Here is an 18,105-nt window from a genome sequence, read left to right as displayed (position 1 = left end):
TGCCCTGAGTGAGGACTCGCTCTGACCCGTCCTGAGACCTGCAGGGCAGAGGCTGCACCCACGTGTTGACCGCGTGCTCCCACCTTCTGGTGAGACCCTCCCCCTGGAAAACAGCCTGGATGGGAAAGGGAGCAGCGGGCTGGGCAGGGGCTTGCCGGCCTCAGGCACCTTTGAGGACGTTGGATGGGGAAGCAGGTGCCCCATCCTCAGCCCCTCCCTAGCGACCACAGACTCCCGGCCGCACGTGGCCGCAGGGAGCCTCGGTCTGCCTGACAGACGGCTGCACGCCAGCCTTCCCCGGCCCCCACACACCCTCCCTCGGCTGCCCAGAGCCCGAGACGGTAGCTGGAGCAGGACTGAGTGCAGGTATGTGCGTGTGTACCACGTGTGTGTCTGCATGTGTATACATGAAGGGGCATGTGCACACATGGATGACTGTGTGTGTGTGTGTGTGTGTGTGTGCTAAGTCTTAGGCATGTGCTGCAGGCAGATAAAAATCTATTCCTAATAAATGCCTTGCTCAAGCCTGCATTGTCCAAAGGAACGCGCACACACTGCTAAAAATAGAATTCTCAGGAGGCCAAACTTGGAGAGGAGCCGGACGGACCAGTCTGGTGCGTTTCCTGGGGCAAAGCAGGCGGCAGGGAGGCTCTCGTCTGCCCGGACATAGCGCCGGCTGAGGGAGGGGCCGGGGCTGCAGGTGTCAGGAGCCGTCTTCCCTGGTGAGGACGGGGCATGCTCCTTTCTCCTCAAGAGCGGCGTTTCTGAGATTACAGAAACTGCACAGAAGTGCTCCAAGCCTTCCAGTGTTACGGACAAATATTGCCCAGAACGGGACATCCTCCCGCTTCCTCCTGTCGTCTCGGGGTAGCGACTGCAGGATTGATGCTGTCTGCACAGACCTGCCTGTCCCTCCCTTTGCTCTGCTTGTCCCTGCAAGGTGGGTCACAGTGTGTAAAGGTTCTGCAACCTGCTTTGCTGTTAAGGCAGACCGTGCCATCCTTCCCATCGTGTTGCTATTTTCACAGCCTTGCCCTGTTCCGAAGCAGGGAAGTAACCTGGTTTGTTTGCTCAGTCCCCTGTTGACGTGTGTTTGCCCAGGTGTTCCCACGCGGCGAGTGCTGGAGAGGGAAGGTCAGAGGTCTGCACCTGTGACTCCGACAGGTGTTCGCTGTCAGGCCAGCAGCCCGAGCACAGAAAGCCACTCACGGCGACTCACAGGCCTGCAGTTGTGCTTAAAACGACAAGTGCTTTTTCTTTACAGAAATTTCTCTCCTTTAATTCAGACTTAAAGCCAAGCCTCGCCTGACCGACCAGCATTGCTGGGTGCGTGGCCTGCCAGCTGGGCCGTCCTACATATTAATGCTTCTATTCTTTGGAACCGCAGGAGCCAGGGCGGGAATCTGCTGCTCGGCAGAGGCTGGAGATGTCTGCGTGGCCTCGTCAGTGTGGCTTTGTCTGAGAGCGCCGTGGGGACGTGGGTGCCACAAAGGATGTGGGGCACCTTTTGTGCAGAAAGTGTTCCCCGGGGTACGAGAGAAAGGGCCTGTCCTCCTTTGTGCTCTGAAGCTCTAAGGAGGTAATCAGGTGAGGCCGGCAGGTGGTCCCTGCTGAGGAACAAACAGTCGGCCCCTTCCCTCCCCTCCTCTCCCTGGCCGCCCCAGACTCTGCGCAGCAGGAGCCGAGCGTGAACACAGCTCTCCGGCTATTGCCGGGGTCTTTTTAAAAGCTACTTCTATTCCACACCTGGAACTGAAGAAGCAACAGGGAAAAACAAACTATTCAAAAATAATGACAGAACAATGAGACCGAGCAGGACCAAGCTCTCCTTGAGACTTGGAGTTCTGTGCACCCTCGAGTTGCACGTGGTGAAGTCTAAGAAGGTCGTGCGTAAACTCAGTGCACCCTAGAAACCAGCCATCGCGATTTAAACTACGCACCGTGAATCTGGCTTTCGGGTGATGAATATGTTACTTCCTGCTGTAAGGGCACACGGTACCGCCGGGCCCACCTCGGCGTGACTCTGCCTTGACTCAGCCGAGACCTCACACGGCTCTGTGGTCGGGTTCCCCAAACCCATCGGCTTGCGGCGAGAACCTGAGCGTTTATTCTGCACTCGAGATGCTGAGACGTCAGGCATAGTCTTTTGACTCTGATTCCAGTTTGGACTCATTATCACGTAATTATCGTGAAGAATCCGAGGAAGGGACGAGGGGGCCCAAGCACAGGCAGGACGGACCTTCTCCAGCGGGCCCGGCCAGGTGGCAGGAAGCGGCTCTGGGCACGAGAAGAAAAGGTGCCCGGACTCAAGTTACTCTTGACACGTGGACCTTCCTCAGTGGACACTGACCTGGGGGCGGAGCCGGCGGTCCGTGGCCGGTGGGCACACGTTGCGGCTGCCCACGTCTGGTCTGCACGGCGTCTCCTTGTCCAGCCTTCACGCCGTCCAGACACGTGACCCACGGGAGTGTGGCAGAAGCAGCGCCAAGAGTTGAGCGGCAGCCGTCAGTCCCCGAGGGAAAGGAAGGCTTTGAGGGACAGAGAGATTCGAGGGGCTCGAGAGGATGCGTGGAGTTAATGCAAAGGGCGGGTTGAAACTAGACCTCTGGCCGGGCGCGGTGGCTCACACCTGTAACCTAGCACTCTGGGAGGCCGAGGCGGGAGGAGTTCGAGACCAGAGTGAGCAAGAGCGAGACCCCGTCTCTACTAGAGAAAGAAATCATCTGGACAACTAAAAGTATATATAGAAAAAATTAGCCGGGCATGGTGGCGCATGCCTGTAGTCCCAGCTACTCGGGAGGCTGAGGCAGGAGGATCGCTTGAGCCCAGGAGATTGAGGTTGCTGTGAGCTGGGCTGACGCCACGGCACTCACTCTTGCCGGGGCAACAGAGTGAGACTCTGTCTCAAAAAAACAACTAAGTCTCGGCTCAGGCAGCGCACGGTTCGGTGGGTGCCGTGTCCTGATGGCCACGCTCAGACCTGCGGGAGGCCAGGAGGGGCCGGCGGCCCTGCGCGCTGGGGGAGGGAGCTGTGGTTTCTCGGGAGGAACGGATGAGGCGGGCGGTGCTTCCGCAAGATTGATTTGACGCCCGGTGGCCGATGGAAAGAGGAGTCGGGCTGGTGTCCGGTGTCCATGAGCTGTAGCTCGGCCTACGGGGCCGTGGTGTAGACGCAGCTCCTGGGAGAGCCGCAGCAGAGGGGCCCTGGGACTCGGGCTGCTGACGCCTCAAACAGCCCTGTCTGCGGCCGACGCGGGGCTGCGCGTTCCCGTCGGTTTTCCAAATGCCCGGGTGGTGCCAAACGCAGTTAAAATGGACTTTGTTCTTGACGCTTGCAGAATAAAAAGAATACTTACTTTTTAAGACATTAGTCTGCAGGACTGTCCCATTCCTGAATCTGTCTTACGGGATTTTTTGGAGAACTAAAAGCCGACAGCTTTCTCCTGTCCCACGGAAGTTTTCTTGCACCAAAGGGGAAGGTCCGAGGGCTTCTCCTGAGTTCTGTTTTCCTGCCTGGACGTAACCGAGTTTCAGCCTGCGCTGTGCACCCAAGAGCTTTGGGGCGAGGGAAACCCCTGACAGGGCAGAGGAGCTTGCAGGCACCAAACTGATCTGATTCCAAATCCTTTTCTCCACTGACCCGTGAAACCAGAGAGAGAGAGAGAAAGCTACATGTGGGTCCAGCTGCCACTGACCACGGTGTGCCCTGGAGTGGACGCCACGGGGCACGGACCACTAATTCATCTGAACGAGGTTCTCCATGGGCCCGAGTTGCACCGAGGCCCCCCCCATCCTCTTCTCTTGCAGTGGGATGGGGTGCAGCCGTGACGGGCCCTGTCCACACCCCACCCAGCTCCCGCTCCAGCTGTGGCCTCAGCTGGGCCAGCTGGACGCTGGTGCCCCAGACCGTGGACTGTGGTCTCCACCCCAAAGCTGGGGCTGCTCGGGGTCCGTGGGGGCTGGGCCAAGCCTCCCCCCAAGAGCAGCACCTGCAGCTCCCTGGACCCTCCAAACCTCCCCGGCTGATGTTGGCTGAATCTGTCTCCACCAAGGAGCCATCCCCATCGGTGCAGCCCTGGGCAGGGGCCACCCGACTCTCTAGAGCAGGCGTCCTCAAACTGCGGCCTGCGGGCCACATGCCGCCAGCCTAGCACATTTATCCGGCCCTCCGGGTGTTGTGCCCGCCACTGCTTCTCCTGCTTAGCAGCCTACTATTCCTGGGCCCACGGTGTGCACTCTCCACCGGTCTGAGGGACAGTGAACTGGCCCCCTGATTAAAAAGTTTGAGGACTCCTGCTCTAGAGAAACACATCTCACTTGCTTGAAGGCTTAAAAAAACTGATTCAACAAAAAGCGGAGAAAATACAGAGTTTAAGGCTCTAACTTGGTGGAAGACTCGGCCCAAATGCTTTTTTTGGTCCCAATTTCTTTCTAAGAATACAAGCCCATTCACAGCAGGCACCGCACACGCGGGGCTCTAGTGGTGTGCAGGCGTGACGGGTTTGGCCCTCCTGGCCCGCAAGGGCTCACTCTGGACTCCTCAGCCCCTGCCTTTGGGAGGCGCCATGTGGGCTCCCAGGGCGCCAGAGCCGGGCCCGGCACCAGCCGGCGTCAGCTGCTGATTCAGTCTTTGGGGAAGAAATTCCGATGCCCCCATAGGGTGCCTGTAAGTCAGTAAGAAAAATGTCAGCATTTAGACAACTGGCCAGCAGACACAAACATGGAGAAAGGAAAAAAGAGTAAAGAATAGATTACTCCCCTCCAATAAGGTAAAGAAAATTAAAACTGGATCCCTCGATTGCTGGTGAAAACACCACACACCCAGGGATGGGCAGTCAGGGCTGTGTTACGTGGGATGTTACAAACCTCGGTTTTATGATAACGCAGTGTTACCCTAATACGAATACGACATTTACTTACCATATAGCTTATTACGTACCATATGTATTTACTCCATAAATTTTAAACGTATCGTAAGCTTTAAAATGCTGATTCCATTTAACCCAGTCGTTTCAATTCTAGGAATTTCCCCTAATTAAATATTCATAGTTATGCACAATGATTTGTGTGTCAGAATGGTCATTGTGATGTTATCTGTAATATCGATATCGGAGAATTGAAAATCAGCATGTTCAATCATTAAAATGATTGAATCAGCTGCAGCTTAGCATATGGGAAGAAGACTGGCCCGGAGGCCACTTCAAGGAGTGCTTGTCCCCTGGGCCTCTGCCCTTCACAGAGTCAGCCACAGGCAGCTGCGTGTTACTGGGTCATGTCGGAACTCTGGGAACGAGGTCACCACACGCAGAAACAGTTAACCACCGCGTGTAATGCGAGAGGCGTTTCCCAGCCTCAAAATAGCTCTCTTGGAGATGCAACCCGAAATTCCCACCACTGTGCATTCCTTGTTGTAATTAATTCTGCCAAACAAACCATTAATAATGAGCACGAACTCTGTGATCCAATTACTCACCTAGCAAGGATATTGAGTGACGAAATTTAGGACAGCCACTTTTTGCTCAAATGAACTGAGAAACGAAAGAGCCCAGCTCATCTAACACAAGTGGCTTTTTTTTTTTTTTTTTTTTTTTTTTTTTTTTTTGAGACAGAGTCTCTCTCTGTTGCCTGAGCTAGAGTGCCGTGGTGTCAGCCTAGCTCACAGCAACCTCAAACTCCTGGGCTCAGGCGATCCTCGTGCCTCTGCCTCCCAAGTAGCTGGGACTACAGGCATGTGCCACCATGCCCGGCTAGTTTTTTCTATATATTTTAAGTTGTCCAGCTAATTTCTTTCAATTTTTTTGTAGAGACGGGGTCTTGCTCTAGCTCAGGCTGGTCTCTCGAACTCCTGAGCTCAAACGATCCACCCACCTTGGCCTTCAAGAGTGGTAGGATTACAGGCGTGAGCCACCACACCTGGCCACAAGTGGCTTTAATTGCAGTGCAAATGGCTGTTGTGTCTGGACTTCCAGCTCGAGGTCTCTTCCTGCATAAGACACGCCACCTGGATACCCGTCCCACACTCGACATCTTCCCCCTTGTGATGATGAAGCTCAGCTCAGCAGGGAAACATAACAGCCCTAAAGGTGCACACACCTAATAACAGAAGTTCAAGATACATGAAGCAAAATTATCAGAACTGAAAAGAATAGATAAATCCACGTATTTGGAGATTTTTAATACACTTCTCTCTGTGTAGTTGATAGACCATGGTGAACAAAAAAATCACTAAGGATATAGAACCTTTGAACAATATTAACCAACTTGGCCTAATCAGTATACATCACCCAACAACTGCGGAAGGTATATTTTTTTCAAGTACACATGCAACATTCACCAAAACGGACCATATGCTAGATCATAAAACAGGTCTTGATAAACTTCAAATGAATAAAATCACACAGAGCAGATTCTCTGACCATAATGGAATTGAACTAGAAATTAATAACAAAAAGACAGAAAATACCAAATATTTGAAAACGAAGCAGTGCATGTCTAAATAGATCAAAGAAGAAATCACAAGGGAAATTTCAAAATATTTTGAACTGAATGATAAGAAAAACACAATGCATCCAAACTTGTAGGGTGCAACTAAAGCAATCCTTGGAGGAAAATTCATAGCTTAAAGTACAGATATTAGAAAAGAAAATTAGAAAAAATCAGTGAGGTAAGTATCACATAATATAAAGAACAAATGAACATCTTCCCCAATCTATTTTTCCTCTTATATTTTCAAACCAGAAGCCCTGGAACAGCCCCAAACTTCTTCCTCACATCTGCGAATCCTGCCTTCCAGGCCAAGCGCTTTTAGCTGGTCTCTTAGCTTGTCCTGTTCCCTCTAGTTCTTCCCAAACCAGTCACGAGGGGGCCTGCCCTCCTGTCCAAGGCACAGTTGGATCCCGCTATTGCTCTGCCTGGGAGCAGCTGGGGTCCTCCCCACATGGGCTCGGTGCAAACCCCCTACCGTGAACAGGCTGAGCAGGCACCTGTCACTCTGGCAAGTTCCTCCTGCAAGTTCTCTGGTCCAAACCACCCACCATCCCACCTGTCTCCACTCCCAGTCCTGCCTGGCCACATGCCCCGCTGGGCCTTGTCCACAGAGGGGACTTGGTTTCCTCTTTCAAGGAGGTCTGCCTTTAGCTCCTGGTTTGGGGGTGCCGTGACGTGGGTGTCTCAGTATACAAAGAAACCACCTGGATGAAGGTCTCAGGCCCCTTTTATAGTCAGTGAAGTGCAGCAAGCAGAGGTAGCCCGGAAACTGCCTTCATGGGCTTTTTATCTCTGCTCAGAGGGAGAAAACTCTGACTCAGGGACGGCCCTCCCGTTAGAGCTCCCAGGGAATAAAGATCCAGGGGGCCTGAAGCCTGCTCTGTAGAAATGTCCACGTGGTGGAGCACATGGACGCTGCTGTCCTGGACACCTGGTGACCGGGCGAGTGGCTTGTACCTGAAGGTACCCGAAGGCACCTGGCCCCGGGCCCAGGCTGCAGCACACGAGCGCCGCACAGCCGGGCAGCTGCCCCTGAAGCCAGAGGACTCACCTGGCCCCAGGGAAGCCAGCAGAGCTCCACAGAGCACCTGAGGACTGCCACAAGGTGTCCGTCCTTCCTCAGGAAGATAGGTAGCTGTGGGGAAAGCCTGGTGCCCCCCGGGCAGTGCCTAGGAGCAGTGGTCACTCGCTCCTGCTATGACCAGCAGTCCCCAACCCTGGTCTACAGAACAGTCCCCTGGCCTGTTAAGGACCAGGCCACAGAGCTCGGCCACCCCCAACCCCGCCCATGGAAAAATTGTCTTCCACGAAGCTGGTCCTTGGTGCGGAAAAGGTCAGGGACGCTGCCCTACAGAAAGGAGCAGAGAGGGGCTTTCGAGTTCAGGACTTTCATTAACGTTTGCCACCGTGGTAGGGCACGTTGCAGAAAGTCCCGGGCGGGCCGTGGGGCTCCGGGCGCCAGGAGCAGGGAGGGGGACCAGGGACCAACCTCACAGTCTGGCCGCCGCCGGCTTCTCGTGTTCGATCAGGCCAGAAATGTTATAAGCCTGGGGTTTATTTCCTTGGAAATACATTTGAAAATATTTAATTCCATGAAGGAAAAAAAAACCCAACCTAATTTAAGTGACTGTCAATTCCTCAAGCAGGTCTCCGGCGCCTTCTGTCTGTTTCAGGAGTATTTGTGCTGCGGCCCCGCACAGAGCCGGAGAGAGAGGCTCCCGGCGTGTCCTCCTGAGAGCAGGGATCCGAGTGTTCCCTCCTCAGAGGCAGACGGACGCGCGCAAGTGACACAGGTGTGTCCCAGCCACACCACCCGCCCACGCTTCCTCACTCCGCGCCCAGCACACACGTGTTGTCTCCCCAACCAGGAACGCTGCCACGACCCCAGGGTCACCCGGTGGTGCTGCCGGCGGGAGCTCTGTGCTGGCCACAGCCCCGCCCGCCCTCCAGGCTGCTCAGCCCTGCGGTGCTCACGGCCGAAACCACGGCTGCAGGGCCACAGCCGGCACGCATGGGACAGTCACACCGTGGGGGGGGTAAGACCGTGGGGGGGTGAGGTGGGGTCACACCATGGGGGTGTGAGGGGTCACACCATGGGGGGGTGAGGTGGGGTCGCACCATGGGGGGGGCTGGGGTCACACCATGGGGGGGTGAGGTGGGGTCACACCGTGGGGGGGCTGAGGTGGGGTCACACCATGGGGGGCTGAGGTGGGGTCGCACCGTGGGGGGCTGAGGTGGGGTCACACCGTGGGGGGTGAGGTGGGGTCACACCGTGGGGGGGCTGAGGTGGGGTCATACCATGGGGGGGTGAAGTGGGGTCACACCGTGGGGGGGTGAGGTGGGGTCACACCATGGGGGGGTGAGGTGGGGTCACACCGTGGGGGGGCTGAGGTGGGGTCATACCATGGGGGGGTGAGGTGGGGTCACACCGTGGGGGGCTGAGGTGGGGTCACACCGTGGGGGGTGAGGTGGGGTCACACCGTGGGGGGGCTGAGGTGGGGTCACACCGTGGGGGGTGAGGTGGGGTCACACCGTGGGGGGGCTGAGGTGGGGTCACACCATGGGGGGCTGAGGTGGGGTCGCACCGTGGGGGGCTGAGGTGGGGTCGCACTGTGGGGGGGTGAGGTGGGGTCACACCATGGGGGGCTGAGGTGGGGTCGCACCGTGGGGGGCTGAGGTGGGGTCGCACCGTGGGGGGGTGAGGTGGGGTCGCACTGTGGGGGGTGAGATGGGGTCACACGGTGGGGGGGTTTTGCTTCTCTGCAGCCCTGGCGGGTCAAAGCACCTGACCATCCGCAGAGATAATCAAGAAGTTCTTTTGATTGTTTCTCAGAGAAAAAGCAAAATTTCATTTTAAAACCAGAAGAGAGAAAATAAACATATACTATACTTCACATGACAGATAAATATGAATCCCAAATTAAGGAGTTAATAATATGTTAAAAATCAAAAATAATAAAATGTTAGAATAATATACAATTAGAATATTAGCAGAATAGATATTACCATGTTTCCCTAAAAATAAGACCTACCCATAAGATAAGCCCTAGCAGCATTTCTAAGCATTTGTGCAATAGAAGCCCCACCCCGAAAATAAGACCTAGTGATAGTGTATCTGCACAACCCGTGCATGTCGTCGAGGAGCAGTAAAGAAGACGAGCAGCCCTTCTCCCCTGCCCCATCGTGACAGCTGCCATCCCAGAGGTGACCGGAAAGGTGCGGGCAGCCCCACCAACAAGGTCGGCTCCCCCTGTCGGGTCCTGGCCATCCTGTGCGTGCTGCAAGCTGAGGCTTTGAGGGGACCGTCTCCTCAGTGAAGTGAGGAGCAGGACGCTCACTCTAGGTGTTGTGTGTCCCCAGGGGGAAGAAGGAACGCTGCGGCTGCCATTTTACTCATTTTACTTTTACTATATTTGAATAAATGTAGATTGTTGTGCTGTACTTAAAAATAATAACACATCCCCTGAAAATAAGCCCTAGGGTGTCTTCTTGAGGAAGAATAAATAGAAGACCCTGTCTTATTTTCAGGAAAACACGGTAGTTGAGAAAGGTTTTCTCAAGCTCAAAGAAAATACTACACATCACCACACAAATATTTTAAGTTTCTTCTATCAAAAAAATAAACTTCATCAAAAGGCAAACCATAATATGGAAAAATATCTGTAAGAAATATGAGAAAGAGTTAATGTTCCTAAGGTCCAATCAATAATAAAAATGTCAAGACCCCAACAGATTTGTGGGCAAATTACATAAAAAGTCAGTCCAAAAAATACAAATAAGAATGCCTAATAAATATGCAAAAAATGGTTCAATCTCACAAGAAGTAAAATAATGCATTTTATCTTTATTCTCCAATGCTCAAAATAATTACTAAAATTAAATAATATTGAATTCTGGCTGTGTGTAGAATATTACCAACAGGAATTAAATTGGCCAAAAGTTTCAGGACAGCAGCTGGATAAAATACAGCAATAGCTTTTAAAATGTTCATGTACTTGGACTAGATAATTTCGCCTTTTAAGAACCTTTCATAAGCAAAGTCATCCCAGTTTTAAGCAAATATTTACGTTCAGTGATGCACGCACAGAGCAAAACGTGCACAGTGGGGGGCGGGGGGCTGGCCCACAGTGTGCCTGTCTCCTAGACGTCATGTGACCACGGAAGAGATGTTTATAAGTTGTTGGTGATAAAAGATCACACGTACAGGGGGAAGTGAAAAAAAATCAGCAATAAATTGTAATCCTTTATTCATACAAAATTCCTTGAGATGCTAAAAACAAATACACAAAATATTGAAGTGGTTATTCCCAGGGTCAAGAATGACTCACACATTCTGTTAAGTAAGCTCTTCCTCCCTTTGCCTGGTACGTGCTGTGTGGCTTCTGCTCCGAGGCGGGACTCCAGGGCGCTGGGAACAAGGTGGATGGAACAGACCCTCGGGGGCAGGGAGGGGCTCACGCTCCGGGCAGTCGAGTGTCCACGGACACACACAGCCACGCAGGACAGGACGTGCTGCAGACGGGGCCAGGAACCAGAAACAGGACATTTCAGCGGGAAAACGGTGTCCCCAACACTGACATTATGACCAGAAGGAAAAAATACAACCAACAAAGTGGGGAGGAAAATTATGTAAAGCCTGGCTTGCAAGCAGTTCCTTATCATGTAAAGAACACACTGCTGAGAAGTGATGTTCTTGCCACGTCCGTAAGGAATCTTCTCCCTCCTGGAAAGAGACATCCCACCTGCCCCGAGGTGTAGATCTGACAGGGATGGAGGCCGGGAAGTGTCCGGCACAATTACCAGTCAGCATGTGCTTGGTAAGTGACAGCCGTCTGCACACTCTCGAGTGGAGATAAAAATCTGTTTGTTCTGATGGGATCAAAATAACTTGACTCTGAAGTTACTCCCAACCAAGAGCTCGCTTTCGGGCTTTGGCTTCATTAAGGCCATTTTAGGCTCCACTCTAATAGCGACTGGTCCATCGTCTCCTCCCGGGAACAGGCACCTCTGTGAGGCTGTGGTCGTAGGTGTCACCTGGGTTCTGGGCCTTCCTGTCCCCCAGCGCCCATCTTTAGAGTGTGACGGTTTCCCTCTGGCATGCAGAAAGGGTCCGTGGCTGTGGCTGTTATTTACTTTAACAGATAAATGTGTATATATCTTAGGTCTTTATTTACTTTGTTTCCATTAAATTTCTTGAGACATTTTATACACGTGACTTTAAACAAAAGAAGAAATCTTGCCATATTTCTAAGTAGGCATGGATGCAAGTTGTTATGCTGAGTCGTGTTTCCCAAAGTTCACATGCTGACGTCCTCATCCCAGGACTACAGGATGGGGCTGTATTTGGAGACAGTGCCATTAAAGAGGTAATTAAGTTAAAATGAAGTGTTTTGGTTTTTTTTTCCTTAGGATCCAACTTCATTCTTTTGCATGTAGATGTCCAGTTTTCCCAACACCATTTTTTGAAGACACTGCCCTTTCCCATTGAATGGTCTTGGCCCCTTGCTGAAATCATCTGAGCATATATTCAAAGGTTTTCTCTGGGCTCTCCATCCTGTTCCATTGGTCTATATGTCTGTCTTTAAGTCAGTACAATACTGTTTTGATTACTGTAGCTTTAGAGTGAATTTGAAATCAGGAAGTGGAGAGCTCTGGGTTTGCTCTTGTTTTTCAAGATTTTTTTTGGCTATTCAAGGGCCTTGAAATTGCACATGGATTTTAGGATGAATTTGAAGCAGTATATTGAAGTCTCCAACTACTAATGTAGAACTGTCTATGTCTTCCTTCAATTCAGTCAATTTTCACTTCAATTATTTTGTTGGTCTGTTATTAGGTGCATAAATATTTACAACTGCATATCTTTTTGCTGTCTTGAAACTTTTATTAATATATAATGTCCTCCTTTGTCTCTTGTAAACTTTTTTGATTTAAAGTCTATTTTGTCTGGTATTAGTATAGCCATCCTTGCTCTCTTTAGTTACTGTTTGCATGAAATATCTTTTTCCATCCTTTCACTTTCAGCCTGTCTTTGGAGTTAATGCTCTTGTAGACAGCATACAATTAGATCATGGTTTTTCTTATCCATTCTGCCAAGCTCTATCTTTTGATTGGAGAGTTTAATCCATTTACATCTAAAGTAATTATTGATAAGAAATGACTTACTTCTCTCAGATATAACTTTTTAAATGGTCAGTAGGCTAATTTCTCCATTAGAGAATAAATCTCAAATGGGGTCTAAAAACAAAATCCAACTATGTGTCATTTGTAACACTTAAAATAAATGACACAAAAACATTTATATATTGGCAAAGCATACATGCAAGTGCAGTGAAAAGTAATTCAAGGATTTTCTTGATAGAGTAGAAGAACTGAAATCTTAAAACATTTCATTTCACAAGAATTTTTTATATTGAATAAAGATCACAATTCCTAATGAAGATATTTTTTAAAAGGAGAAATGCTTTACAAATGCCAGATGAAAATAGCAAACAGTACAGTCACAGAAGCAGCAGGTGTGCATTTCAGAAAATAAGAAAATAAAGAGATAGTAATTTTTTAAAAGCATCATGTTGCCACCCCCTAAATTTCAGTATTTAAGATTAACAACTTACATATATTCTCTGGATCTTGATCTATGTAAACACACACATACACAGTTTAGACCACATACACACACATCAAACCATACACACATAACCACACATCACACACCACATATTCCACACACACATACCATACACATCACACACCACATACACATATACACACATCATACCACACACCACATATATTACATACCACACACACATTACACCACACACACACACACAAAAACACACATCATGCACCACACACACATCATATACCGCATATGCACATACCACAGCACATGCACACATTACACACAAACTACAATGAAATACATTCTGGTCTTCAACCTGCTTTCTCAGTTAAAATTCTCCATCTTTCATTTCAATTCATTTCCTATGTCATACCCAGACCATTTTCAAATTTCACTAACTGATCCCAAAATGTCTTTGTTCTTTCAAACCAATATTCAGTCCTGGATAACATGTATCTGATGGTTATGTGCTTTAAATCTCTTTTAGCCTCAGCAGAGGGAGGGCTTTTGGGGAGATGAGGCCAGCTGTCCTCCAAGACTCACGCCAAGGGCCACCATCACAGGCGCGGTTTCAATACTCGAGCCTGGGGCCCCCAGCAAAGGGGACACTGTCTGACAGAGGCTGGGTGGGCTGCAGGGTTGAGAATGACAGCAGGACGCCTTCTAGCTACACAGGATGGCCATGGGGTCGACGCTGTCACTGGTGGAGGCAGGAGGCAGGAAGCGAGCAGGTCTGGGGAAACTGGCCATGGACGTCAGCCTCTAACTGGATGTGTGAGGATGCAGCGGGGCTGGGGCCGTAGTCCACACTCCTGAACTCCCCAGAAAGGACCTCTGGGTGAGGGAGGCACAAGCAGAGCCCTGGGAGAGGCCCCGACAGCAACTGGAGTGTCCAGGGGTCCGGTGACCCTGGAGAGAGGCCTGCAGGGCGAGGGATGCCCGTGTTCAAAGCATCTGCAGTTTCCTGGACCCAAGGGGTTGATTTGAGCTGGTCCACCTGCTCTGTTGGCTTCTGGTTGTTGTTTTTTGTTATTTCCCCCCCTTTTCCATGAAGCTGAAAACTGTGGTAGCTCAAACATAACCTCCCCTGGCTCGTGGCAGACGGCATTCATAGTGGCTATGGTGATGGTCACGTCATTGTTCTTCAGCAACGTGGGCCAGTCTTGTCCGTTCAAACCAGCTGAGACCACCGCCCCTCACCTGTGCCTGCACAGCCAAACCTGCACCAGGGGTCACGCTGGTGCTGCCATGCTCTGAACAGGTGTCCTGTGATACCACGAGCCTGGCCATGCTGTGCAGCACGAGTCCCTCACTTCACCTTCCCAACACCTTCCCAGCCCCTCACTTCACCTTTCCAACACCTTCCCATGTCTCAGGTGCCACCTCGCCCCAAACCTCCTGTCTCCCACCTCCTCCCTCAGTGCCTCGTGAATATATTTCGTCTCTATGGCAAAACACGTGTGATGGTGACTGATTTAGCACGTAGGCAGAGCAGCCGGGGACATGATCGGGGCCGTCTGACCCACAGAGGACACGAGGGACATCAGTGGGGTGGCGTCAGGGGTGGGCAGGGGGAGCCCTTAAGGGAAACCAGCAGTGGCGCCTCCAGGGCTGAGCAGTGAAGGGAAACTGAGCCCCAGAAGCTCACAAGCCAGAGAGGTTTTACTTCTCACAATTGGTGTTACGGTTTTAGAGAGACCAGATGCATTCATAAGACACTGTCAGAGGGAGGGCAGGGGGAGACAGATAGAGACAGAGTGAGACAGAGACAGAGAGATATATAGACAGAGAGATATACAGAGAGACAGAGAAGCAGAGAGAGAGAAACAGAGAGACAGAAGCAGAGAAAGACACAGAGTGGCAGAAACAGAGACAGAGAGACAGAGACGGACAGAGAGACAGAGGTAGAGAGACAGAGACCGGTGCCTGGCCCCGGGCTGTGCTCCTGGCACAGCCTCCCGGTGCATCTAGTTTCCTGGGGCAGCTTGCCCGAGAGCCCACGCGGGGCAAGACACGAATCTCGAGCGTGGGCGTGGTGGTGGCTCCGCAGGGCGCAGCCGCCGTCCTGCCCCGGGACCAGCACAACAGGGAAGGGGCCAAGGACTGGCCTAAGGGTGGGGGGAGCCCACGCGGGCGTTTTGGGGGTGAGGGAAAGCGCAGGGTTGTCGCGGGGCCACGCCCTGGGGCCAGCAGAGGGACAGGAGCCCCCGCAGTTCAGCAAGGCCTGTGCACCGGCACCAGGTCCGCCGGGTCCTCAAAAGGCCGGCAGCAGGTTCCGTGGGTGCCGGCAGCGCGGAGGTGCCCGGATGAGGAAGCAGCTGTGGGCGGGGCTGTGACATGGCGCATGCGCTGTGGGCTGTGTGGGACCCAGCAGGGCGGTGCTACTTGCGCAGGCCAAGTTGCGCGAGGGCTCTGCAGTGTCCGCGCTCATCACCCCGGAAGCGCGGTCAGCCGGAACCGGAACCTCTTCCGGGGCGCGGACATCCGTCGTGGGCACGCTGACAGGCGCAAGGGCCTCAGCCGGGGCCCAGACGTCAGCCGTCCAGGAGCCTCCGGGGACGCGGATGCGGGTCCCGCCGGCTGCCCGCCCTCCGCGCAGACCCCGCCCTTGCCACGCACCGGCAGACGCGCGCAGGACCCGTCCGAGCTGCCGCCCCAGAGGGACGGACGGGACACCTCATGGGCCGGGACCCCTTCCCAGGTGTGACCCCAAGGCTCACTTACCGCAGGTGCAGACGAGGGTCCAGTGAGACCGTCCCGGAGTCTGGGGCGCTGGGCCGCCGCCCAGCACGCGGTCTCCAGGCCCGTCCTTTGTTCTCTCTTCCTCGCAGACCACCCGGCCGTGCGGCGCAGGGGGCCGTGCAGGGACGGGCGGGTTCTGCAGAGCCTGACCTTCCTCATCTGCTGGCCCTGTGCGAACACAGCCAGTTTCTCGCCAACACGGAGAGGCAGAAAAGCGTTTCTGCCTTCTTTTTTTCTTTTCTTTTTTGAGATAGAGTCTCACTCTGTTGCCGGGGCTAGAGTGAGTGCCTTGGTGTCAGCCTAGCTCACAGCAACCTCAAACTCCTGGGCTCAAGCAATCCTCCTGCCCCAGCCTCTCAAGTTGCTGGGACTACAGGCATGCACTACCATGCCCGGCTAATTTTTTTCTCTATATATTTTTAGTTGGCCAATTAATTTCTTTCTAGTTTTAGTAGAGACGGGGTCTCGCTCTTGCTCAGGCTGGTCTCGAACTCCTGAGTTTAAACGATCTGCCCGCCACGTCCTTCCAGAGTGCTGGGATTACAAGCGTGAGCCACTGCGCCCCGCCCAGGGAAAGCATTTCTGACTGGAGACTTAATTAATTAGTGTTTTATTTTCCCATGTAAGCATCTCATGATGATTCATCTTTATTGAGAAATATAAATTCCAGCTTCTCAAACATCTGCCTTCAGAGCACAAGGGTTGACAGCTTTACTGAAGAGTTGGGTCGCTGGAGGGTCATGCAGGCTTGGTTGGAGAGCGGTTTTTCAGAACTCTCTGAAGTGCCGCTGAGAGACAGCAAGTTCATCTCCCGGAGTTTGAAGAGCAGGAGAGGGAGGAGGAGAGCAAGGCTCAGTCCCAGCCCCAGGGTACAGTGGCCTGCATTACCATAAACGACCTGAGTTTGCACCCCAGCTCACGGCAGGAAGGCCACAGGGAACTGGTGGAGTGTGGCCACATGGTGGCATCTGCACCTCTTCTATGTGTCCCCCCAAATCCATTCACCTCAGAGCAAGAAGCAACCTGGGACACGCTCGCTCAGGAAGGTTCCAGAAGGTGCCCACACCATCTCCCACCCCCATTCAGGCTCTTGGCGATGGCAACTCCGACCCTGCCCAGCATGGGAGTCGCGGCTAAAGCCATGAGGGAGGCTCTGGAAAAACTCTGAGAAGCACAAAACCCCACAGATTTGGTAGAAATAAGGCTTTGGGGCTCCCTTTATAGGTTAAAGGAGGATTCTCTCCCAGAATCCAGTGTATAGGTTTAAAGCCAAATCACAGAATAAGAATAAAGGGAAAGAGCAAAGGAAGAGAAGAGGGAAGGGAGGAAGGCAGGAGCAGGTGTCGTCTTCATGAGAAAGCTCTGCTCTGACTGGCCTCACTCATAAATAACTGTTTTCTGGGCAAACCTGCATAGGTTCCGTGAGAGCAGGGACTGCGCCCTCCACCAGGCTCCTGCGCCTGAGACATGAGGACCCCCCTCCCCGACAGCACATGCTGGACTAATGGTGCATGTAAAGACCTGAAGCACAAAGAAGACAAGAGACACCTGTTTGGATCTCCTGCCCTGGAAGCCCTCTGCCACCATGGAAGTCCCTCCAGCTCCAAGCCCAGCTCTGTCTGCCTGCTGAATGCTAAGGGACCCGTGGGCTGGGGAGGAGAGCCAGGCATGCCAGCCGTGGTCTGCCCCTCGGGCCCCGGACACAGGGTGGGCCCAGCCCCCATGGCCAACCATGGCGCATCGCAGAGGAGCCCGGGCGTGGCAGAGCCCTGGGCAGGCACCCGACTCCACTCCTCCGTGTGCTCTGGAGAGGTGGGTGGCCTGGCGCAGCAGGAGCGCGTTTAAAGCCCTGCAGGTGACCAATGTGTGCTCCACGCCAGCCCTACACCACGCTGTCTGTGGGCTTCCTCCCGCCTGCGGGTCTGCCTCTCCCCAACACACCATCGCCAAGGGCGTCTCGACGCCACGGGGAGGGACGTTCTGGGAACCACACAACGTCCAAGTCGCAAGGGAGCAGAGTCACTCCACCGTCCTGACGCGGGAGGGACAGGTGTCAAGCCTCAGCCTGACCCCAGAATTCAAATCAGCAAACAAATCCGTCCTTCCCGTCCACCTGCTACGGACGGAGCGCATCCACGTTTCCTCACTGCACAGTTTGTGATGTCGTGTTGGGCTGCAGATTAACAGAACCGGGAGGGAAAAGAGGGACAGAGACAGACAGAGATAGACACAGAGAAAGAGACAGAGAGAGACAG

The sequence above is a fragment of the Microcebus murinus genome, chromosome 9, assembly GCF_040939455.1.
Source record: "Microcebus murinus isolate Inina chromosome 9, M.murinus_Inina_mat1.0, whole genome shotgun sequence".
NCBI lineage: Eukaryota > Metazoa > Chordata > Mammalia > Primates > Cheirogaleidae > Microcebus > Microcebus murinus.
The sequence above is the reverse complement of the archived record's forward strand: the minus strand, read 5'-3'. Positions refer to the sequence as shown.